At 44.3% G+C, this 25346-nt stretch overlaps 1 protein-coding gene across 9 annotated transcripts in view; it reads right to left on the bottom strand.

Annotated features, from left to right (window-relative positions):
* Pdzd2 (PDZ domain containing 2) overlaps positions 1 to 25346 on the bottom strand; it is a 392505-nt gene that overhangs the window by 213312 nt on the left and 153847 nt on the right. For 2 of the 9 annotated variants that reach the window (XM_087189453.1, XM_021261530.2), the window contains exon 1: positions 1753 to 24503. The exons of the other annotated variants lie outside the window; for them this stretch is intronic. The gene's annotated coding sequence lies outside the window, so the exon portion shown is untranslated. Of the gene's footprint in view, positions 1 to 1752; positions 24504 to 25346 lie in introns of those variants that run through there. 9 annotated transcript variants of the gene reach the window in all.

Below are 25346 nucleotides of genomic sequence, written 5' to 3'. Positions count from 1 at the left end.
TACAAACAGTTGAAAGTGGTTGTCTTTGGGGCACAGGAGTTGAGTTTCCTGAGGTTCTTTAGTTATAAGTCTTAAGGAAATATTTGACATATATATATGTACATATTATGTATATTTGTACTTTCGATAAAGAGGGAAAGAGAGAAAGCTCAGGCTACAAATTGAATTCCAGAATGAAAAGCAAGTATCAGAAAGATTCCCATGCAGCACCCTGGGGTGCCCACTCTTTGGAGGGGAGACAGGGGTGCGGAACACACATGATGAAGGCAGGCCAAGCAGCACGGCAGCACAGAGGGGAAGACAGCTGGCAGTGGCAGGGGTCAAGGTGCAACAGAATGCTCTCATGGAAATAATTCCAAAGTGTGACCCGCTTGGAGCTTAGAGAGGACAGGAGGCTCAGAGGAAGCCAGGCATGGTGTTGGGCAATCAACAGAAAAGCAGTGCTGAGTAACTGTGCTGTGCTGGTGCTACCACTGACTGCACGAGGGGGAGGCTGAATGTCAGTGTCCACCCCACAGAGCAGGCTCAGAGCGCAAGGCCCTAGTCCATCTCCTCTGGTTGCTGCCCATCCTCTTTCTATAGATGCTGGCCAGGAATCCTGCCTCCCAGCCCCACTGTCACCCCTGAGTCTCACAGCTGCTCCCAGGACCAGTAGGTTTGACTGGAGACCCCAAAAGCCTCACATTTTAACTTTATTTTTCAATTTATCTGCAGTGTGAATTTAGAGTTGCATTAGTATTTAACAACTATAGTACATTTTAAAGATACTTCTATATTATTTAGGGTTTATGCTATCCCCCTTATAGCAAACTCAGCTTGACCTACTTTTATGGAAAACATTTATTGTTTATATTCGCAGAATCTTTTCTCTCAGAAACGGTTCCCAGAAAGACAGCTAAAGTTACCACCTTCTTTCCTTCCACCTCATGAGGTAAAACTGACTTAATGTCACTCCTAGTAATGTCCACTTCTCTCAACTTCTGACCAGCCTGACATACGAACAACTTGTGTTAATTAGGTTAATGGAAGATTCATCTGCCTCTGGTTATCTACAGCGTGTGCCCAGGTAAACATCCAGATCTCAGCTGTATTGACTTAGTTAACAACCAGCCTTTGGGAACCGATTGAGTTCATAAGTCAAGGGTCCACTGTATTTATAAACTCCCTCGTGGAGAGAAACTTCATGATAGAAAATGCCAGGCTCTCTCCAAATATCCCTCATCATCAAAAGTCTTTTGGTTTGTGGAAACTCTATTGAAAATATTTTGTGAATCAGTGGCGGGGCTGTCCAAACAGACAGTAGTTTGGGGCAAAGATCTGTCCCCGGAGGAGACTGGGATCTCCTATGGGATCATAAACAGCTTCCTCCGCCCCAGATTTGCTGGCCTGCTGGTCACAATGAGAAACAAGGGATGAGGCCCTAGGACAGACGCCTGCTTTGCTGACCCCTCCCCACCCCTCCCGGTGTTGAATCAGCGCCTCTCACAAAAGGTGTCCCCGAGAACCGCGCCGCGGACCCCTCCATGTCCTCGTGCGCTCCCCTACCCAGTCCATCGCACACACACGGGGCGCCTCCTTCCGTCCAGAAATTGACAAACCAGCTCGGACCGCTCCTCCGGGGGAACGCAAACCGTCTTCAAACGCGGATTCCCGGGTCAGACCCCCGAGCGCCCCGCCAGAAGAGCACCGCAGACGCCTCCGGGGGGCTGGGGTCCGCGGTTAGACCCCACGCGGCTGCAAGGTGCACCCTACCTGGATCGGACCAGGACGCCTGGGGGCGCTTTCCTCCTGATGGGGGGTTTCCTGTCTCCAGTTTCGAAATCACCTTCCGAGGCTTCCTCCCAGTCTTCCTCGCTCGGCTTCCGCGGAGCCTCGGCCAGCACAGCTGAGCCCCGGGTAGTCGGCTCGGGCGGGCTCGCGGCCCGGGGGCGGGTCGTCAGCCTGATCACCTGCAGGCGGCCGCGGGGCGGGCGGACCGGCTGCCCCTGGACGCCACCCCCGCCGAGCGCGTCTCCGTGGGCTCCGGCCCTGTGGGAGCCCCCGCCCCGCTCAGCCCGGGGTCAGGAGGTTATGAAAAGACTGATGTAGTCCTAGCGCGGCTCCTCGCTCACGGGCTCACTTGTCAAAACTCAGCCTTCCAGAATCCCTTCCCGGTCACCCCCTCCTCTCGCAGGGAAAAGGAAACCGCCTCGGGGAGGATCGCGGGGAATTTGGGGGTTCTCATTCAGACACTTGTTTAGATCAAGTGATCGGGAGTTTCCGGGCGAACTGGGAGCGGGACTGAAGGAGAAAACGTCCTGCCCCGCGTGGTGGCGGGGTTCCCTCACCCTGCCGCAAAATTCTCCCTAGAAACCCCACCTCCCTAACATCTTTCACTTCATAACCGATCGGTTTCCTAATCAGCAGACTCACGGGCTCCTATGGGGGGCAACTGAAATCACAGCAATCATATGCGGCAGGGTGTTAGGGAACTTTGCGTAAATCTCCACTCCGATTCTTTCTTCTGCAAAAACTGAATTTCCCACCCTGAATCACAATGGCCAGTGACTGCACAACCCAAGCATTTCCTTTATACCTTCTCCCGCGCTCGCTGCCCCTCCCACCTTCTGCGGGGTTCAGTCAACAAGTGGTCCCACCCAGGCCCGGGCAAGCTGGGCTGCCCGCCATCTCCAGCTGCAAACTGATGAGGAAGCCGAGCCATGAGGCCCAACTGTTTACATCACACCCACCGAGGGCTTCCTGTCTTAAAGTAATGGGAATACAAGCAAGACAGGAAAAGTTTGGTTTGGTTTTTTTTTTTTTTTTTTTAAGAAGGAGAGGGGTGTAGCTACCCTACATAGCTTCATGGCTTTTCAAAACTTCGATTGTATTTTATTCCATTTTCGCACTGCTAACACTTGTTGAAAAGTCAAAGTAATGCTGTGCCAACCCTCAAACCAGTAAGGAACTTCTGCTCAAAACTTATTTTCACCTGGCTTTGGGAGGGCTCCAAGTTGCGGCTCCCAGGGGGAGCTGGGCTAGAGGTGTGGAGAGTTCCTGACGTTAAATGGGTGGATCTCAGAAGAAACAAACTCTCGACAGCCTTGTGCCTGCCTCAGGGACCTGCACAGACAGGCACACCCTCTCCCCTCCTTGAAGTTTGCACCAGAATCTTTCCCCGGTCCCGTTTCACCCTGTTTCCCAGCTATCATTCTCCTCGTAGGCATCCAGCAAGCCCTAGAAGTAAATGGGCTTTGCAAAGGTCAGATCTGATGGAAATCAAAGCAATTACAACGGAGGAGGCCAAAGAAGGCTTCAATTCTCAGTGCCATTACTGCCACTAAAATGGGTAATTAGAACCTAGGAGGGACAACCCATGTCAAGCCCAGGCTGGAAATCTGCCCACTCTCAAGAAGCAACCCAAGAACACCCAGTAACTAATCATCACAATCACCAGTCCTGGAATTAACCCCAGTTGCTTCATTCAGGCCAGCCTTAGAGCAAACTGGAAACAGGAATGCCAGATCATGATTTTCCTCCTTTGGAAGTACTGGAAGGAGGCGGGGGTGGGGAGACCCAAAACAAAAAAGCAAAACGACCCACTTCCCCTAAAGTTTATCTCAAGGATTTGTGAGTACTGTGACCAACACCCCCTTGTGCAGTTCAAGGGAATTACACGTGCCCAGGGGGACAAGCTTTGCAAGCTGGTTCTTGAAAGGCCACAATTCCTGGGTCAAGGCAAGTTAGGCTGATTTCAGAAAAAGCCAAGTGTATCAAAACTCCAGTAGGAAGTGTGCCTTACAGGTATAAAGAATATTAGCTCCTACCACTTTCCCTTTTCCAGCTCTTCTGCTAATGGTAGGAGTCCTAGTGGATTCATGAGCATTCTTTTATGTGGCATCTCCGTATCTGGTAAATTTTATGGGGGCTAAGTTCAAATTGCATACTTTTCTAATACTAATTTCAGAAGTGTTTCTTTTCTTCCTGAGTGCTTTTTCCACTGGCTTCTTCCTCCATTTCTTCAATCTGGTGTGTAAATTATGATGCGTAAATCAGGCTGTTTAAAGTAGATCTACAGTTTTAAGTATAATGCAATAAACTCTGTTCCTCCCCTCCGCAATCTTTGTGGCTTAAGATCAGTTTAGGGTGTGTATGTGCTTGGAATTAAAGATGTGACCACATCTGCATAATATCTTAATTTCAGGAAAGCCATTCTCATCAGCAGGTCAGAAAGATAGGATCTGGTCTGTCTTCCCTACCCAGCCTTTGCTGCTGACTGGGAAAGAGATCAGTGGCTCAGTAAACAAAGAGGTGCTTAAAATGTGCTCTACGATTTTATCCTGGGTCTGGTTTAAATAATACTTGCACACACCCCAAGAGTCTTCAAATAACATGAATTTGAGTGGGAACTGCTGATAGGTTGAGAATCCAAAGCAGTTTCAATACATTAAGGAAATGGTTCATTAACGACAGTTTAGGGTTCAGCAGGACGGCTGATTATAAAGAGGGATCCTCGGGGGTGAAACTGAGTGGGACAGGCACAAATGGGGCTTTATGTCTAGAGTCAAGAAAAACTGACATAGAGGTGAAGATCACAGGACATCATGCATTTAATAGGAATCTGCATGCTTTTTGGATGAAAAACAGGCCAAACAATACTGGAGTGTTCACACTGCTGGGGGTTTGACATGAAATGGAAGTTCCCCTGCTGTTTCCTAGCCCACGATAAAGAATTTTTTAGCAGACAGACACTTATGAAGGGCGTATGTCCAGCCTGAGGTACCTTATTTTAAAGGAAGATGTGAAGACATTGGAAACCTTCCAAAGGAGAACCTAAATGATTAGCAAGACAGAAAATAGAACCTATGGGGGAAGGTTAAAGGACTTGGAGTTGTTTAGTCTGCAGTGAAAAAGTGCATAAAGGCAAACTTAACAGTCTTCTATTTGAAGGGTTATTACAAAGAGGACACCGACCAGCTGTTGTTCATCTCTACAGAGGACAGAAGAGGTAAGAGACTCAAAATGCAACATGAAAATGTGGGTCCTATATAGAAAAGACTTCTTCATTTTAATGGTAACTGACTTGATTTTAGAAGTCTCACTTGATGTCACTGTGCAACCTTCTTGAAAGCCATCCTATGTGACTCTTGCATTTTAGGTAGAAGTTATGTAAGAACACCTTCCATTCCTTTCTAGAATTACAGTGTTCTTCACTTATTCTGACAAATGTAGGAGCAGAGATCCTGAGCATCTGTGCTGCCTGCCTCATGAACAAGGTGCCGTGAGAATGTAATGAACCCCCAACTGGACCTTCGTCTTTACTGGGATAGGTACCTCTAAGAATGGTGGTAAGTATATTTCATAGATACACTCTTGTGCATATGTTGTTTCAACCTACAGGAAGCATTGCTTTTTGTGATGGTATACAAATATTGGTTGATAATAATAATAGCTATGAATTATGAAGCTCTCACTATAATTATGTTGGGCACTGTGCCTAATCTATTTTATTTATAGTAGTGCTATGAAGTGGGAATAATTATTAGCTTTATACTAACACAAAGAAACTGAGTCACAAAGAGCTTAAGTAATAGCTACTAAATGTTGGGGGTCCCATTTAGTCTGATTCAAAAGGGTGTGCTTAATCATCGCACCATTCCCTCCTGTCATTCCGTGTTTTTAGCGATTCAGAAGAAGGAGTCATTGGGAGCAAAAACACATTTACGCTTGGTGGTCCAAACTGATGAAATGCCAAACCTTCCACAGGTTTAATCACTTGTGGAATGAAATTGTCTTGACCCAGTGTAACACAGGAAAAGAAGGATGAAGTTTCTCACTGGGAGGGTGCCTGGCACTCTCCAACAAAGCTGAAGAATCCATACAAGATTCACCTCTTTTTATTACCTAGGAAACTAATCATTTATTTATTTATTTGAGACAGGGTCTCGCTATGAGTTCAGGGTGGCCTTGAACTCATTATGTAGTCTAGGCTGGCCTCAAACTTGTGGCTATTCTCCTTCATCAGACTCCTAAGTGCTGGGATTACTGCTGTGCACCACCATGCCTGGCCCTAGTCATTCATTTATAATCTAACCTTTAATCATAGTTCTCCTGTGACTGTTGAATGAATAAGAATGCAGTACGCCTGTGATGCCCTAAGACCAACTGAGCTGAAGTGAAATTCTCCTGCATTCTGATGGTCAAGGCAATCTGGTCAGTCAACTCTGGGCCTCTTATCATATGTCTCATAAGAGTCTTAAGATCCAACAAAGTCTTTTGACTTAGCATCCATGAGAAAGCAAATGGATGGGTCACGTATTTTCCCAGTGTCAACTACTTTTAGATCAGGACAAGATTCTTAATGAGGTTTATTGAGTGCTGTTGTTTATCAACTATAGACGATTTGTGAGTGAAACAGACATCAAAGTGATTTTGAGAAAGGCAAATGAACCTCTCAAAAAATAAAAAGCCTTGATCCAAATTACTCCAAAGGACAGATATTTTCCCATTAAGACAATTTATCCCAAGTCTATAAACAGAGAGGGGCATAATTATACAAGTGTGTGCTAACAGATCTAAACCTTATGTAGCTATAAAAAGCTAGAGAGAGGAAGAAAGCGGAAATTCCCAGGAGAAGATCCCCAACCACATCACGCCATCAGATCTCCATAAATGCAAAGCCCGGTAGTAACACCGAGCAAAGCATGAGACGAAACCTCAGGATTTTGATACAGTCCATATAAATAAGGACAAGAAGAAACCTCAAAATTTTGACACAATCCACATAAGTTTGAATTGTCCTGAAACTAAACAATGACATTTGTACCTAATAAACTTTCAGCTGACACATAAGCAAACTGATGACTTACTGGCATTCCAGATGTAGCTAATGGAAACATGATGCCCCGAATTAAAAGGGTCTTCAGTAAATGTTGATTGAGTGGATGGATGAGTGAATGGAGGTCTCAACAGATACTCATGGTGCTGCCTTCCCCCTTGCATCCCTGCTGGGAAGATATCATTGATGCTGTAACCCCAAGACCCCCAGTGAGAGGCAGAACGATTTGTCACTAGCACCCTGAGAACAGCTCGTGGAAACAGAGACTGGTTTTCTATCCAAAATACCAACTTGCAGTCTTGCCATGAAGGCAGGAAGGCAAACTGTGGTACCCATGGAACATCTTTTCTTCAGGCAATGAAACTAGGCCACAGGATTTACTTATTAGCTCATGGCCATACAACTAATAAGAAGAGGAGCTGGAACTCAAAGAAAATCCATTCAGAGCCAGTGCTTCTCTTAACCACTACCCAATGCTCCCTATCCAAAACTTACCACCTGTCACTCCCCAGCACAAACTCACTGTCCCAGTCAACACGTTTACCCACAAACATGCAAAGAATGTTCTGATCACTACAGGATGGTTTCCCTGACTTCCCTAGCCCACTGTCACCTCTTTCTGAGTGCTCAAATCACTTTTTGTTCAATGGCCATGGAGTAACTTCTTTGGCTCACATCGCGTCTCTCCAACCAGCTCTGAAGTTGCTTTGGGGTTGGAGCCATGTTGTTTGTCAGCCTGGAGGTACAGTAGAATAACAACACCTGGGCTTAAAGTCCAAATCCCACAATCCCTACCCACGGGACTCTAGGTGAGTATTTCTTATTCTCATATTCAAATATCTTCCTTTTAAGGCCTTTTCAAAGACGGGAGACTAAATTAGAAAATGTATATGAAGTGTCTAGGATGATGCTTGATATTGTAAGCCAGTAATTCTCAACCAGAGACTCCCACTGCATGGGGGACATTTGGCAATGTTGGAAGATATGTTCTATAGTCATAACTGCAGGCAGAGGATCTAGTGGGTAGGGATCTGAGATACAGCTAAATATCCTACAAAGCTAAGGAGAGTCCCTCTCAACAAAGGATTATCCAGTTCAAAGTGTAAATAGTGCTGAGACTAAGAAACAGCAAATAAGCTCTAAAAAATCTATTAAAGTCTGGGAAGAAGAGGCAGGATTGCAAGTTCTAGCCCAGCATGGGCAATTTAGTAACTTAGTAAGACCCTGTCTGGGAATGTAGCTCTGTGTGAAAGCCTTGGGTTCAATCCACAGTACTGGAAAAAAAAATCCTCAGCTTCTTTTTCCTGTTTCTTACAATACCATGTTCCTAGTAGGAATCCAGCAAATCCTTGCTGAGTAAACCTGTGCATGAACGGCTTGAGTCCTAAGATATTGTGTGTGAGGCATAAGATATTTTTCTGGTCATACCTGAGTTGATGTGTGGTCTTAACACAGCAGGGGTTTAAGTGGGAGTTAATTAACCTATAACGTGAACTTTTAAATACCCAGGCTCAGTGAAAGGAATTCTGAGCTGAACTCAGTCTGACTCTGGGGACGTCAATGGTGACCCTAGGAGAACTGAAGCACCTGCCCAAAGGTCAGCTCCTTCTCACTGGTGGCTTCCAAAGTGACTCTGCTATTTTGCTGTGAATGCTCCCTCAGCTCATTCATCCCACTCTGAAGGATTCATACAGTCAGAGAGCCAGAAGGTCAGGGAAAGATTTGTTCAGCTTTCACCCCTTGTCCACTACCCACTCTTCCCACCACGGGGGCCTCGGTCAACTCATCCAATGAATCCTCACACAGACTGCTGATTGAAAATCGTGATGGAAGCAAAGAGAACACATAGTCATGACGTGTAGACATCAACAGGTTTGGTATTTAAGAACCAGAAACTAAAGAATAAAAGCTTCCATTCCTAGATAGAGCATAAATCACATTAACACAATCCAGAAGGTGAGAGAGAGAGAGAGAGAGAGATCTTTCCACCTTCCCCTTTCTCTAGGCTTGATGACATCTGTGCCTATTTCGATCTTGTATAATCAGAAAATATGGGTAGTTTTAGCATAGTTGTATATGCGAAAATTTAAAACTGTATCACAGCCTGCAGTCAGCGGTGCTTTAAGCACCACTGGGATGTTAAACGGCCTGCTCAGAACTGTGCAGAACAACCTATATTCTCATTTACTGGGGGCCTCTGGACACACCGAGGCTGGGGCTGTCCTCCCCCTCCAGTACCTTCATGGGCCTGATTTCTACTCACCACTCAGAACTCTGACATCACCTCCTGCAGGGACCTCACCTTCGCCCTCCCCCGGAATCAATTCAGGGCCCTCCTTGGTATGCCACCAGCAACCTCACTGCCCATTCACCCATCTGCTTACCCCTGCAGTCTGCAAGGGAAAGGTCATGCCTTCTTTCACTCTTTTATTCCCAGGTGCCCAATGCATACTTGATGAAGGAATGAGTATAGATTTCCGAATGAATTCATGCCTGAAATTATTTATGGAGTGCTGATTATAAGCCAGGCACAGAGCTAGCCACTGGGCAAACAACTCTTACTACTCTAGTATGAACAATAACAATGACAGTAAAAAGAACCATGGTTTTTTGGTTTTGTTTCTCCTTTCAGTACTAGGGGTTGAGCCCAGGGCCTTCATTCACACTGAGCTGCATCCCCAGCTACCACCACCCCAGCAGCGTTTTACTTAAAATTTTGAGATAAGGTCTTACTAAGATGCCAAGCTGGCCTTGAACTTGTGATCCTCCTACCTTAGCCTTCTGAGCCTCTGCTATTACAGGCATTTAAATTCCCAGAGATCTACTTACATGAGCTTACCTCATGCCAACTAAGACAAGGTTACCTGTGAATTCACTTGCAAGCTTTGCTGGATAGCTCTCACCTTGCCTGGATTGTCCCTGTGTACTGAACACTGGGATTCTCACAGGTCCTTTTCAGGCTCTTGCTGTCCTGAGCAAAGAATTGGACAGGACAACTGAAGAACTCAGAGCCGGGGATTTAGCTCAGTGGTTTGGCCGCCTGCTGCACAAGCGCAAGGACCCAAGTTCAATCCCCAATACCAAAAAACAGAAAAACAACAACAACAACAACAAAAAACAACCTGAAGAACTCAGAGGTTTTGCTTTATTAAAGGGTTAAGGAAAGGTTTTTACATAGGAAAGTAGAGAGAAGAGGAGAGATATATCTAAAGAACAAGAAATGCTCTGAAGAAAAGAAGTATGGGGAAAGAAAATATGCCCTGAACACAGAGGAGTCAGTGCAAGAGAAAGTAGACAATGGCCATGAGTCCAGTGGCTGCCATCTTTTTATACTCTCCTGACATCGGATCGGGGCCATCTTATGCAGGTCTGAAGCTATGTCCTGGCCATGACTGACACGTCTCCTTATTGCACTGCCGTAACCTCCTGCCTCACCTGCTCATGCTTCATCTTGTTTGAAATTTACTTTAAAATATTTTGATGCCAACTGTGCAATGTCAACTACACCCAGGCTGTGAGCTAATGTCTGGAGGACATGTATCATAAATTTACATTCTATAGCTGAAGCCAACACTTGAAATATCATTAACAAAATCTACAGCAAGCCAGGCATGAGAGCATTTGCCTGTAGTTCTACCATTCAGGAGGTTTAGGCAGGAGGATTGTTGCAAGTTTGAGGCCAACCTCAGCTACATAGTGAGCTTAAAGTTAGTCTGAACTACATAGTGAGACTCTGACTTCAAAACCAAAACCAAATTCAAATAAACAATAAGCCCCCAAATCTACAACAGAAGGTTTGGTAGTTACCAAAATACAAGTTAGAAATATTTTTCTCATTTGTATAATGAGATATTTTAAAGATAAGTTGCTTGGAAAGATTTGTACAGGCACCTCTGCTATTACCTCCTGGGCTGTAAGAACTGGGGTGAGTCAGCTCCCTGACATTTCTGAGTATTGGCTTTGGCAGAGGAGAGGGGTATAGTTAATGGAGGATTCATTACTGGGCCTGATGATAGTCAGGTGATCCTTCAGCGTACTGATGCAGTTGCTTCAGAGTGAACCTGCTGAAAGGGGCTAAATGGAGACATCGCCAAGTTCATGAAAGCAGATTGTGAGGTTATTTCCGTGCCTGTCCGCTACTACCCTTTGTACATAGGGCAGATGTCAAGGACTTGGTTTCATGGAAACTCACCCTCTGGTGGTAAAGTTGTGGGTCAGGAGATATAGAGTTCTTAACTTTTCCTGATACTCAGGTCACTGATGCTGAGAAGAAGGACCTGACGACTGTGTTGAGCCAGTTGGCTCAGGATGGTCTACAGAGCCCCCTCCCTGGCTTGGTCTCTTGCCAAACACCCATTCATCTGTCAACGCTTTGCTCAAAAATCCACCCTACTGCAAAGGCTTTCTTGATAAATCACCTCTCCTAGGAGAGGAGAGTTCCTGAGATCCTTTTGATAAACCACAATCACCTAAGACAGTGGTATCAAATGTACCTATGGCACATGTGCTGCAGCAGGCTGTTCGTATTATTGAAATCTCTAAAAGTTTTACCATCACTGGCCTAAGATAACTTGGGCAAGTCCCATTTAGCACAAGAACGTATTTTAGAATACGGTTTATTGAGCTAGGTACCATGCTAGGTGCTGATGGGTAGTATGAGCTCAAGAGACTGAGGTGGCACTAATGAAGTAATGACAGCTACAGTGATTATGGAATAACTTAAATCCAGGGATCCAGCAGAAGTCCACTAGGGGGACCAAATTAGGCTGGAAACATTAAGGGAGGCTTCCAGAAGAAGTGACTGTAAACTGACCCTTGGAGAGATTCCAGGAAGTAGAAATGGCAATGCCAAGGTGGATGGATGAGACAGAGGATGCCATGTTCTGTGAACTACAAAAGTCTCTGCTGGTTGCAAGTTTGGTTGGCTTGGGGCCAGTGCAAGGAGGGTGGAAAACTGAGCAAGACTGTCTTAGTTTCTCATTGCTGGGACAAAATATCTGACACTCACAAGTTAAAGGAGGGGAGGTTTATTTTTGGCTCACAGTTTGTAGAAGTTTCAGTCCATAGTTGACTAGTTTCAAGGCAGGGCGCACAGTAAAGGAACATGGCAGAGGAGAAACAATTTATGACATGGCAGACAGGAAGCAGCAAGGGATCAAGGGAGGAGAATGGACATGAATAGTTCCAGGCCACGCCCACAGTGACCCACCTCTTCCCACCAGGCTTCACCTCCCAACATCACAGCCAGCTATAAACCCATAGGTGGACTAATCCAGTGATGAGTGTCACACACCCATGATCCAGCCACCTCCCCAAAGCCCCACCTGTAAGTGCAAGAGGCTTTGGTGGGACATTGAGATATAAACCATAACATGGTTATGAATTAGAGCTAATCAGGCAACAGCTGGTGCTTTATCCTTGAAGGGCTTGTTGCAGAAAAATGACATGGACAGTTTCTCATATTAGAAAGACCACACTGGCTTTAAAGAGGAGAGTATCTCAGGAATCAGTCATGATGAGACAGGGAGAGGGGTGAGGGATCTGTCATATGAACCTGGGCAAGGAAAGATGGCATTTGGTCTAAGCATCCCTTGTGGCAGGGATAAAATTCTAGCGTTGCTTGGTCTATAGACTTTCTCCTTCGGTGACACTGTCAGTCACTTAAGTGCACAGAGTGGAATTTACAGTACCTCTGCCTGTCATACAAGACCCCAGTGGATGCCCACATAGTAACAAGCACCACATAGGCTATATTCTTCCTACACATGCAGAAATGTAATGCCTTCTCCATTTTTTCAAAGTACTTACACACTGTGGCCATAACGTTTACAGTTTAAAGTGTGACAGCAAAACTAGCACAAATTTCTTTTTTCTTCTTCAAAGTTTCATGGATATATTTGTTCTTATGGTAGAACTTAGTAACCCCAGAATGCAACATATTTTCTTTCTTTGATTCAAGCACCTTCACCTTTTCACTTAAAGGAAGAACTTCATGGCTGCATTTTGCCCTTTCTGAATTGCCATCATTACTGTTCTTGCACTTTGTGGCCATTATTAAGTAAAATAATCAACTTGAACATGAGCACTGTGATACTGAAACAGTTGATCTGATAAGCGTGATGGCCACTTAGTGACTAATGGGCAGGTAGAATACACAGTGCAGATATCCTGTGCAAAGGGATAATTCCGCTACCAGGAGGGATGGGCAAGGCAGAGTGAGATTTCATCATGCTGAGACCGACAACAAGCGCCTGACTCTTGCCCTTTTCCTGTGCTGGTGGAGGGGCCATGGCTTAGCCAACAGCTGTCACGTCCTCCCCCTTGCTTGCTTTTGTTCCCTGCCAATGAACTGGGACAACCTGCCTTGGTGTCCTCCCTGGTTATTTTACAGTCCACTCTGACAGGAGTACAGCTCAGCTGTCAACCGTGGTGCCTCTCCCCTGCTCCTGCCACTTCAGACACCACTGCCACCTCTTTGAAGAAGGATGGGGCACCCTGGTGTGGTTGAGATCAGGGAAGGAGGGATTTGGGCCCCTTATTAACATCCTCAAACTCCTCAAACCCCAATTAGCTATAATGAAAATAGCCTTCCCGAAGATTCCTTGGTTTCAGTCCCACCATTTTTTCCCAGAGAAGAGATAGCTGTCAAACAGCTTAGATACCCTGCCTCCTCACTGAATTGCTGCCCTGAGAGTTGCAGTTATCCTGGAGCCCTGCACCCACTTGGACCAATCACAGGCCTGTAGTTGGACCAGTTAATAGGCCTGAATTTGAACCAATCATAGTCCTGCACTTGGACCACAGGATGGCAGCAGCCGTATAAGCAGCAGTCCCCAGCCAATTCTTGGGTTAATCTAGGAAGGCTCTTTCCAGCGTATTGACCTTCCTGTGCTGCAGCACAGGTCTTCATAAAGTACTTGCTCTGGTGGTCCTGTAAATTTGCTCATGATTTCTTTCTTGGGTAGTATGGGCTCTGAAGGTCCTGTAAATCTACTCGTAGTCGTCATCTTAAAAGAAAGAGCAGTGAACAATAGGGCTAGTTAGCCCTGATGAGCTCTAGAGACCAGCAGCCAATGAAGACCAGCAGCAGAGACCAGCATGTGGCAGAGTCAACCTATGGTGTCTGGTACAAGTTGGCATTAGATGGTGGTGGCCAGCAGCAGCATTGGACGGCAGCCAGCTGTGTCAACCGCTGGCATCAAGCATCATCCAGTGTTATCTGGTGACAGGAGGACTGCTGGCAGAGCTGCACTTTGCCAGTTTATGATTTCCATTTGAAATGAACAAAGGAATCTTCCATTGATTGACAACAGTGCAACTCAGAATGGAATGCAGTTTAAAACTTTCAGATTATTTCTGGAATTTTCCATTAATATGTTCAAACCATGGCTGACTCAGAACATGAGACCGTGAATTAAAGGGACTACTGTTCTCTGCAACCTCAGTAAAAGGCTGTTTGGTGCATACTGAGTGACAGAATTCCTTATGTACCAAAATGATTTCCTCTTGCTAGTTCCTTGTCACCAGGACCTTATCCTCATCCCCGCCCCGACTCTTCTGTGTCCTCTATGCCTGAAAACAACACCTTTTCACCAATTACTTATTGTACTCCTTTTATATTTAGTTGCTCCAAGATACAAAGTGACTGCACTTCGTTCCATATCAAGACTTGATTCTAGTCTTCATAGCCCCCTAAATATCTTACCCTGCTCTTTTCTGCCTCTATGGCCCAGCTCATTCAACTGCTCCATCTTGTCAAGATGTCATACAGGCCCTGACCTCTAGAGATCCCTCTCCCACTACTTTGAAAGTTTTCCAGTGGTGTTCTCGCAGATATGGATCAGCTACCCTCTCCCATCAAATACGTTAAGCCCATTTTATTTTTTATTAAGTATACAATAAAGCAGTCCCCCACCTGCAAGAAGCATTCATGAATGGAGACTAAACTAAAACAGAATCTTATCCAAACTTAATCCCACTAATCTATGTTCCTGTCAATTGCATATGATTTGATGCTTCCTTTTCAAAGCTGTAACATCAGGGCCTTACAGGTCCTTGTCCCGGTGTCCACCTCCCTTGCCTCTACCACTCACTCAAACTCTTGCCTCATTCTCCTCTTGCCCAATTCCCTGGACCCAAGAATCTTGTGCTAGCCCACTGAGGTCTTTGCCTTTGACCTTCCCTTGAGCACAGGGCATCTAACCTTGGCTGGTGCCCTTTCTTACACAGGTTACTACTATTGCCAGATAAAAATACAGGAGACCAAGTTAAGTTAATATTACAGATGAAAACAGGTAAGTTTTAAACTCTAAGTCTCCAATATGATGTAGAATTTTATTTGCTGCGTCTGACAATCTTAATTTGTACTTACTTCTTGGACTTTACAAAAACCATTTGTACACTCAATAGGTAAATATACAGAAAACAGAACCTATCATGTTGCTAAAACTTGGGACCCTTGAAAATATCCTTTGTGGTCTCTATTTTTACTGATGGACATCTTCCTACCAGGATAAGTTCATAATCATCTTCTTTATAGCCCATGAGAAGTCCTTTACCTTTGCCAAACCTTTCTCAGTTTATAATTAATTCTCTTTCCATGATCACTCTTTTCACATCATTAAGTTCAACCACTTTGACCCTTCTTGCCTTCCCAAGGAAATACCACTCAATGGAGTGCTTCACTGTGACTTACTCTCTTATGATGATACATCAAAATGTCTCCTCTTTACAAGTCAGTGAACCACACTAAGGAAACACAGGACAGGTAGTATGAAGTTCTGCAGTTCTTCCAAATTATCTCAAGGATCAGATTCCTGTTCCTAATTACCCACACTCTCCAACTCCAAGAAACTCCAAAGAAGCGGCCAAACGCTCCAATCACAGTTCTGATCTGGTCTACCATTCCTCTCCCTCAGTTAGAAAAGCTAGTCGGGAGAAGCAAAAGACCAGGTAAAACTTTCAATAACTTTTGCATAAATGAAAAGAAAAGCTGATCTCCTTGAAGGGTCCCAGGTGGATCTTAACCTTTAAAGCCATGTTGTTTCCTGATAGCATTGCACGAAAGCCCGCCTAGCAACATGCAAGGGATGTGGAGTTTAACCCACTTAGAGATGCATGTCTGGGGGAACGGTAGGACGAGGGACTGTAACCCTGAGATTCCTTTCCGTTTGAAACATGGAGTAATAGGGCTGCAAGTGAGAGTACCGTGGGCAAGACTTGGAGAGGGAGCCAGGGTAGCAAGCAAGCTCTTTGGAGACCTGGTGAGCATTGAGGGAGGAAGGAAAGACATTAGTGAGATCCAGAGAAAGCTGTAATATACTCAGGGGGAGGCACTTTGAATTCCCAGAGTTATGCCGAACATCATTAAAAATAGCCACGGTGGTTAAAAAAAAAAAAGTTAGTGATTTCAGTGACATTAGTAATACTTGGTAATTAATAATAAAAGTATCAGTAAGTCCTAAAAGTATGAGCAATAGGAAGTAAAAGGCTTTTATACATTTTTAAACTTTTGTCATAGTATCATCACTTTTCTCTGGCTATCATTTCATCCCACAAAGGAGGAAAGACAGATATTCTTATAGCCAGTCTACAGGGGATGGAGATGCAGTGACAAGGATGTAGGAACTTCAGAACTCAGGGTTCTTGACTTCCGGTCCAGGGTACTTTTCTTGCCCAGCAGATAGCTGTTTGCTCTGTTAGGAACCAACTGGGACCTGGCCATGGCAGCGCCTGCAGGCTTATCCCAGTGCCCCTATGCTGCTGAGAGGGGACTAGGCTGTGTCAAGGCAAGCAGCCTACCAGGAAGAGGAAAGACCTTGGAGCCAGGAGGCCTGGCTTGGGATCTCGGCTGGCTCTCTTTATCAGCCTAGATTCTCTCATCTGTAACTGAGCACGAAGACAATTACCTCACAGAGGTGTGTTGAGCTACATTGAGCTGGCATGCGTCAAAGTGCTGCCATTTAACTGTAAATGCACATAAACATTATTTGAACAATTACTATAATTGTAGGTTCAAGAATCTAACTTGTGCAGAAGAGTTCAAATATATGCAAATCCTCACTAAGTCAGGGATGGAACGGAGTAGAATTTGTAGTTTTCTAAAGCTACCACAAGGCTTAGTAAGGTGTATGTTTTTTAATAAAGTGACAAGAGAAAGTTACAAGTTAAAAATGGCTCACATGTGTTGACTGCTCACCATGTCAGACACTGATAAGCCTTCACATGCATGTCCTCATTTTATTTCTCATTGCCTTATGAGTTAAATACTGTTGTTCTTTGCTTCATTTTACAGTTAGGGAAACTGGCTCAGTGGGGTTAAGAAATTGCTCAATTCCAGGTGTGGTGGCACATGTCATCCTAGCTACTCAGGAGGCTGAGGCAGGAAGATTGCAAGTTTAAGGCCAGCCTGAGCAACTCAGCAAGACCCTGTCTCCAAATAAAAAAATAAAAAGAGCTAGATGTAGCTCAGTGGTAGAGTGATCCTGAGGTTCAATTTTCAACATGAGGCGGGAGAGAGAGAGAGAGAGAGACAAAGAGACAGCAAGATGCACAGAGACAGAGAGAGACAGACAGACAGAGACAGACAGGGGTCCCTGTGTTACACATTTCATAAAGCCGTAGGAAGACTGCTAATCATATTCATGCTCTTAGACCAAACCATTGTTGTAGAAGTGTCCATGACCTGTGTGTGTTATGAAGAAAATTCTCCCAAATTAGCAGTGACCATCACTGGGTGGTGGGGTGACAATGACACTTCTGTCCTTTATGCCTTACTAAATAGAGTATGCATTTCTTTTATAGTTTAAATTATTTTTCACTGTGATAGCAAACTTTAAAAAGTAAGCCAAAACGAGGCCTCAAAAATATAATGAGAATGAGAATGACTATTTCTTGGATACATGGAAGGGTGGGGAGTGTGGTGAAAAGATATAAATATCCATCATATTTCCAAGGCCCAGCAAAATTACACTTTCAGGCCCCCTCTAAGACACCGTCATAATAAAATGCACTTCTTGAAAATAAAAAATTTATTTTTCCCTGCTACCTAAAACCTCAGGTAACTGTCTTTTGTATAGTAGATCTGAGTTCTAAATCTTGAATTTACTCATTATTTGAGCATCAACACTGACCCAAAGATCAGCCAGTTATTTACTCTGTAACATCAGCAGTATGTTTTTAAAATGTTTTCTTTTTTTTTTTTTTTGGTACCGGGGATCGCACTTGGGTCCTTATGCTTGTGCAGCAGGCGAAGAAACCACTGAGCTAAATCCCTGGCCCTAAAATGCTTTCTTTGTTGATCACATTTTCTCTTTGCATGATTATTTACAACTTGGGAGTAAACTTCTCTTCTGTGGACATGCTAAGGTTAAGATGATGAAAGATCACCAAAGCAAACATTCATCTTGCTGTTTGCTCTAAACTCTGAAGTCTTCTTCAAGAACTGCCGTGAGAAATGAAGATACCACACCCCTGTAAACAGAAGTAGTTTTTAGAGATGACCTCTGTGGGAAGGAAAGGAATTGAAAGCAAATCGAAGGAACTCAAAAGTGATGACCTTTTCCTGTTTTTCTGCAGTTGGCAACAATACGGGGGGAGGAGGAGGAGGAGGAGGAGGAGGGAGAGAGAGAGAGGAGAGAGAGGAGAGAGAGAGAGGAGAGAGAGAGAGAGAGAGAGAGAGAGACAGAGACAGAGACCTATTCCCTGTCTCCCTGCTGAGAGCACCTAGAGGTCCCCCTGGGTCAAATGATTTGAGAAGGCTGGAGGCTGGGGACACAGAGACTGTGTGCTCCCTTCTACACCATTAGAGACCACTTGGAAGGTGAAGGTACACAACTCACAATGGCAATAGCACAGAGTTCGGTTAATTGAGCAAGGGGTTCAGAAATACAGAAGTGAAGTAGAAAACTAGGTACAGTGCCACATGCCTATAATCTCAGCACCCTAGGAGGCTGAGGCAGGAGGACTGAGTGTTCAAGCCCTGACTGGGTTACATAGCAAGCTCGACGACAGCCTGTACTACATACAGTGAGAGCCCATACTCAAAAAAAAAATGATGTGGGAAGATGGAGGAGAACAGAAGAAAGTGGAATTCCCTTGGCTGGGCTAGATGCCCTCCCTGACTGTGCCATCATACAAAGGTGGTGGGAGGTCTTCAATCTATACTGATAACAGACAAAGTCAGTGAGAAAACACTGCTGAAAACCATGCACTTGTGAAGAACATAGAGACAACTTGTTTGCCCTGAGCCTTTGTCCTACTTATTTTCAGAGAACAATGCCTCTAGGTAGCTTTTAGAAGATTGACTTGCACATTTGCATGAGTGTTTAGCTCTTTGAATACTGGCGATTTTCTCTTTGCAGAAAAAAGTAGTTAATTTTCAAAGTCTTCTAGACTCTGATTCCAGAGATGTGAGGCTGTCTCTGCTGTTGGAGCCATGGACTCATGTAGATCGCTCTGGGTAGCATTTTCAGCTCCATAGGTTTCCTGATTTAAAATATGCCTGGGGTCTGTACAGTCTGGAAACACAGAAGATAATTTTTTAAAGTTTTTATTTTTATAGATCGAAAATCGGATAGGATTTTATGTAATTTACCTCTATTCCCAAATGTAACAGATGACGGACATATATACATCTCATTTCCCCTCTTTTTTCTCACTCACGCAGCTATCTTTAGTCTGATTTCATTTATTTTGAGTTTCCTTATCAGTCAGGGTTTGATCAGAGAAGCAAAACCACTAAGACTAACGTGTACACTGGGCTTGTGAGAGGGATTTGACCTTGGGAGAACTGGGTAAACAGTCTACATCAGACTGGTGCTTTTAAAGTCAGCAGGGCAGCCAACTTGAAGGGGTCATAGAAGTGAAGTAGAAAGCTAGGTGCAGTGCCACACGCCTGTGATCCCAGCACCCGGAGAGGCGGAGGCAGGAGGATGGGGAGTCCAAGCCCAGCATGGGCTACGTAGCAAGTTCGAGGACAGCCCAGACTACACAGTGAGAGTCCATCTCAGAAAAAGTAATGCGGCAACGTGGAAGAGACCAGAAGAAACTGAAATGTGTAAGGATGAGCTGGAACTCAAGAAAAAGGATGGAAGCCTCTCCCTCCTGCCTCCAGCGTGGCTGATTTTGCTCCCCGCAAGGGTGGCTGGTGTCCTTCATCATGGAGCTGGCCACCTGTGTCGCTCCTGGTCTAGGACGTAGTGCAGCTAACAGCCGGTCTGGAGGAGCCAGGAGGGCCAGGGAGGAGACTGGCAGGAGTGCAGGGCAGCTGCCACCCAGGCCACAGACGTGAGTCATCCCACAATGGCCTCTGTCCCCGCTGCCCGAAAAGTCATGGCTGCTGCACCCAGCACATCCCAGATCTCACCGGGATGGCCTGGTGGGCTGCACTCACCCAGAACTCTGCAGGGAAGGGACTTCGGGGGATGGATTCTGGTGTGGTTAATTCAACACAAAACAAATCCACCACAGCCTCCAGCCTCACACTCATGCTCCTCATCAAGGGCCCCGAGGGCATCAGGCCAAGGAAAGCTGTGAAATTTTATTACTAACATGGTACAGAGTGTCACAGGTTGTCAAACCTCTTTTGGAAAAGGCTCGAATAGTGTTTTAGGCTTTCTTTGCAGACCACATATACTTTTTGTCTTATATTCTTTGTGACCTTTTAAAAATGAAAAAACCATGCTTAGCGGGCATGTAGGGGGTGCTGTTCCCAGCAGGAAGGCCCCAGCCAGAGTCCGGAGGTCTGGTCCATTCTGCTGGCTCTGCTTCCGAGTTTCTGGGACACAGAGGGAGTCCTGCCACCCTGGGCTAGGTGCTTCTCAGCAGCAAAATGAATGAGTAGCATACCATTGAAGAAGAACCCCAAGGCACAGTGAGTCTGAATTCTGCAGGGAGGGGCCCAGGCATGTATACTGTGTGAAAATTCAACACAGATTCTTTTTTTTTTTTCCTTTTGAGATGGGGTCTCCCTATGTTGCGCAGGCTGGGCTGGGACTCACAGTTCTCCAGCCTCAGCCTCCTGAGCAGCTAGGATGAGAGGTGTGCACCACAGTACCTGGCTTCTCAACAGGAATTGTTATTCCTTATATTATTTCTGATAATTCATGCCAGTATACTTTGCCTCTTTTTCCAAAAGTGAATGAGGATGTATGATTTGTTCTAATAATCCTGGACAGGGTGGCAAGCTTATCTAACGAAATCTCTAGGGGTGATCGACAACTCCTCTATTTCCATCACTGGAGCCCAATCTTGGCAGGAGAAGTTGTGAAAGAAAGGAGGATTGAGTTGTGAAAATCTATAAAATCATGTGAGGTTTTTTTTTGCTCACAAAAACTACAAAATTACTACTAGTTTATAGAAAAAAATAAGCACACACAAATATCACCAGCATGCTAATTTGGGGGGGGGTAAGGATACATTTCATTCTATTTCAAAATATAAGTCAGACTAGTAAATAGGGAACATTGATGTAGAGCCTTTTTTTTTTTTTGCAAGCACAGCATATTTAAAAGCACATAACACTTTTATTTATTTTTAGGTGGACAAATATGGAAATTCCAAACTGGGATCCACAAGGGCTCAGGACTACATTCCCAGTGACTGAGGTGCCTGACAGAAATAATGGGACTGAGTCAGGATCAGGTTCAGAAAACACACAAACCCAAGACTTTCTGGAGCAGTTGGGTCTGTGATGACTCCTGAAGGCCCAGCCAGGTGCCATTGAAAGGTGTGGTGACTTTAAGAGGTGGGGCCCAGTGGGAAGTCTGGGGGGTGGTGCCCTGGAAGGGGATTGTGGACACTGGTCTCCTGCTCTCAGGCCAGGAGCTGAGCAATTCTGCTTTGCTGCATCTTCCCGCCAGAATGGCACCACAGCCCCGAAAGACAGGGCCAACTGATCAGACTGTAACCTTTAAAACTGTGACAAAAAAAGTAATCTTTGTCTTCATGTGTTGCTAGCTCTTGGCTACTTGTTGTTTAACAGAAAGGTAATACACTTTGCTTTTCAGAAGGAATGCTTATTTAACACAGGCTTATTGAGTTTTCATTATGTGTTAGGTGTGTACTAGTGAAAGGTGGCAACCTAACTCCAGATAACAAAGCTCTCATTTTCCAAGTTGATTAAAAGTTAGGCATCAGATCTAGAAATCAGCTTGGCATGGTGGTGTATTCCTATAATTGTAGCACTTGGGAGGCTGAGGCAGGAGGATCACTGCGAGCTGAAGCCCAGCCTGGGCTACATAGTGAGTTCAAGACCAGCCTGAACTACATAGTGAGACTCTGTCTCAAAAAACAAAACAAACAAAAAAGATCTAGAAATCACTGAATGAGAAGATGGTTCGTGTAACTGTCCCTACCTTCTTAGTCAGTAAGGTAGCATCCTGGAAGCTAAAACATAAACTTTTAAAAACTTTAAACAGACTAGCACAGCACACAGAAGGTACAGAACAGATTTAGGGGCTAATAACTTGTTGTGATCTCATCTTACAAAAATCCAACAGTAGAAGAGACCAGTAATCCCAGCTATTCAGAAGGGTGACACAGGAGGATCACAAATTTAAGGCTGTCCTGGGCAACTTGTTGAGATCCTGTCTCAAAATAAAAAATAAAAAGGGCTGGTGATGTACCTCAGTGGTTGAGCACCCCTGGGTTCAATACCCAGTATTGCAATAAAAAAAAGGAAAGAAGGAGAGAGAGAGAGAGAGAGAGAGAGAGAGAGAGAGGGAGGGAGGGAGAGATGGAAACAATGCTGTCTATACATCAGTGACTGACTACCATTCTGAGTCACTATCTTTGGATTATGTACACTGGAAGGAGTCCACACAGAAATGATCTGAATAGTTGTTCTTTAATATACAAAATGTTTTTTATCTCAAAATCATTTAAGAGTTAAATCTACTTGACTGGGTGACCAAAGTCATGAAATGCCAGGAGACATTCCTGAGGAGTTCAGGTCTCTTTCTTTTGTATCGCTCCTTCTTTAGGGCAATTAATAATAGAATGAGATAAATCCCCTAAAGATGGGTTTCCTAGTTATTGAACTTTTTTTTAATCCTCTACAAGCTGAGGTCATCTACTGCCTTCAGACTTGAAATGTCAAAAAAAAAAGAAAGTCACCAGGGTTGAGGACCACAAAATGTTCTAGGTAGCAGAGAAGTATACATGAAGATGTGATCATGCCTGCACAGCTTACAGGCATTTTTGTATCTTCAATTTCTATTGTATAGTCCAAAATTTCTTTTAAAAAGTATCCACAAGTTCAATAAATTTTCTGCCATTTCATCTTTAAACTGTTGTCTAGTTGTTATGCAATCAGCCATGTTAAATGCCAGTGGCCTTTTTTAAGCAGAAGCTCTAGCCTAAACATGTATAGGCATTTGTCAGATTTTTGTTGCTTGGGCAAAATACCTGACATGCACAACTTAAAGGAGGAAGAGTTTATTTGGGCTCATGATTTCAGAGGTTTCAGTCCATGGTTTGCTGGCTCTGAGACAGAAATATCATGGCAGAAGGGTATGGTGGAGGAATGCTGTTCATCTCACGGCAGCCAGGAAGCAGAAAACAGGGGAAGAGCCAGAAAGGGAGCAGCCAGGGACTAGATAAAGTCCCCAGGATCCCAGTGGGGATATTCACCAGGTTGTCTCAGCCCACACACTGCTATACCTTCAGGAGAAAAGATTTTTATTTATCCATCAATAGACATTTAATTTATCCATCAATAGGCATTTATCCATCAATAGAGATTTGGGTTTCTTCCAATATTTAGTTATTATGAATAATCCTGCTGTGAACATGGGTGTACAAATATCTGTTTGAGTCCTTACTTTTGATTCCTTTGGGTATATACCTAGAAATGAAATTGCTAGATCATATGGTAAGTCTACATTTAATTTTTGAGGAAATGTCACACTGTTTTACAGTTGTCATTTTCTTCATTCATAGTAAAAGTTATAGAGGAAACATTAAAAAAAATTAAAATGTACACATAGAATATTGGTTTGGGCTTTGGAAATAGTGGCCTTTGTTATTTTGAGAGTCTTGTCTTCTGTTATAATGAAAATTTCCTTTAAAAGACAGAACTGGTTCTTAGTCATTTTCATTATTTTGAGTCCCCTGTTTTTGCCCAAACTATTCACTCTCAGTTTATAGCTTTTCCCACACTTCGTACTATTAAATTCAACCTCTTTGATCCCTTTTCATCCCTAAGTACTTACTCTTCCTTGTCCATACCACCGAGACCTACTCTATCTGGTGTAATCCTCCATCAGAACACCTCCGTTTTTTTTGGTTAATGATCTGTGAGAAGGCAAAACACTGGAAGGCAAAACTGGCAAAACACTCCTAAATTGCCCCAAGAAGGACTCTGTCCCCTTTACTTTCCCAGTGGGAGGAGAATTCCCCAAGAGGAACAACTTAGAAGTAAAATTTCTGTCACGGCTATGCCAATAATGGCCGAGACTTAGTTAGGAACCCCGGGTCAGGAAAATCAAAGACATCTGCATAATGGATAAACTATCTTCCAAACCTCTGTCACAGACCGTCCCTTCCATCTGTACAAATCATAACACCTGGATATTGTGCAGAGTCCAAGGAAAAACCATTTAACTTTATACTGAGACAATTCCAGCTTTTCATATTTTTGTGGATGATTAAGTGTCTGTATGCATGGGAGAAATGAAAGGAGAGTTACCGCTAATACTCTAGGGCCTGCTTCACTGGGGGGGGGGGGGATGGTCACTAGAGTAATATTTATTTGTTTACATATTGTTGGTTTTTCATACAGACTCTTGCTTTATAGTTCAGGCTGGCCTTGAACTGACTATGTAGCCCAGGTTGCCCTTGAATTTGCAGCAATCCTCCTGCCTCAGCCTCCCAAATGCTGAGATTACAGATATGCACCAACATGCCTGGCCAACGGAGGAATTTTAAACCAGATGTGGTGGTGCACATCTGTAATCCCAGCACTCTGGGAGGCTGAGGATCACAAGTTTGAGTCTAGCCTGAGCAAGTTAGTGAGACTTTGTCTAAAAATTTAAAAAAGAGGTAGGAATGTACCTCAGTGTGAAGGCACTGGGATCAATAGGAAGAGGAAGAGGGCTGGGGATTTAGCTCAGTGGTGCCACCGCGTGTCTCGAAGTGCAAGGTCTTGAGTTCGATCCCCAGTGCAAAGAAAAAAAATTACTCCTACAAAGGGAAGACAGTTTTCCAAGGCATGGAACACGAGCCCCAGAAAATCAGGAACTTCGTATGTTCTTGGACACCAATATTCCTCCAGTATGTATAACCAGGACTAAACATGGTAAGTGGTCAGAAAACATTCTTATATGAATGAAAAACTGAAAAATTAAGATAGTATTTGGAACCCTGACTTCCTGATTGTGAGTTCTTAACCTCTTCAGTGGAGAGGTGAAAGAGACAGGGATATCATAAGAGGCAAGGTGCTCTGGGTGAGATAGATAGCACTTGAAGAATTATTACTCATTTAAAGAAGGCCATGCACCTTGGCCTGGATGGCAATGGATGCATTGTT

Source organism: Heterocephalus glaber, unplaced genomic scaffold (assembly GCF_053883595.1).
Source record: "Heterocephalus glaber isolate CG9 unplaced genomic scaffold, H.glaber_assembly_v1.0 deba00001538, whole genome shotgun sequence".
Taxonomy (NCBI): Eukaryota; Metazoa; Chordata; class Mammalia; order Rodentia; family Bathyergidae; genus Heterocephalus; species Heterocephalus glaber.
Note: the sequence above shows the minus strand (reverse complement) of the source record. Positions and strands in the feature narration are given on the sequence as shown.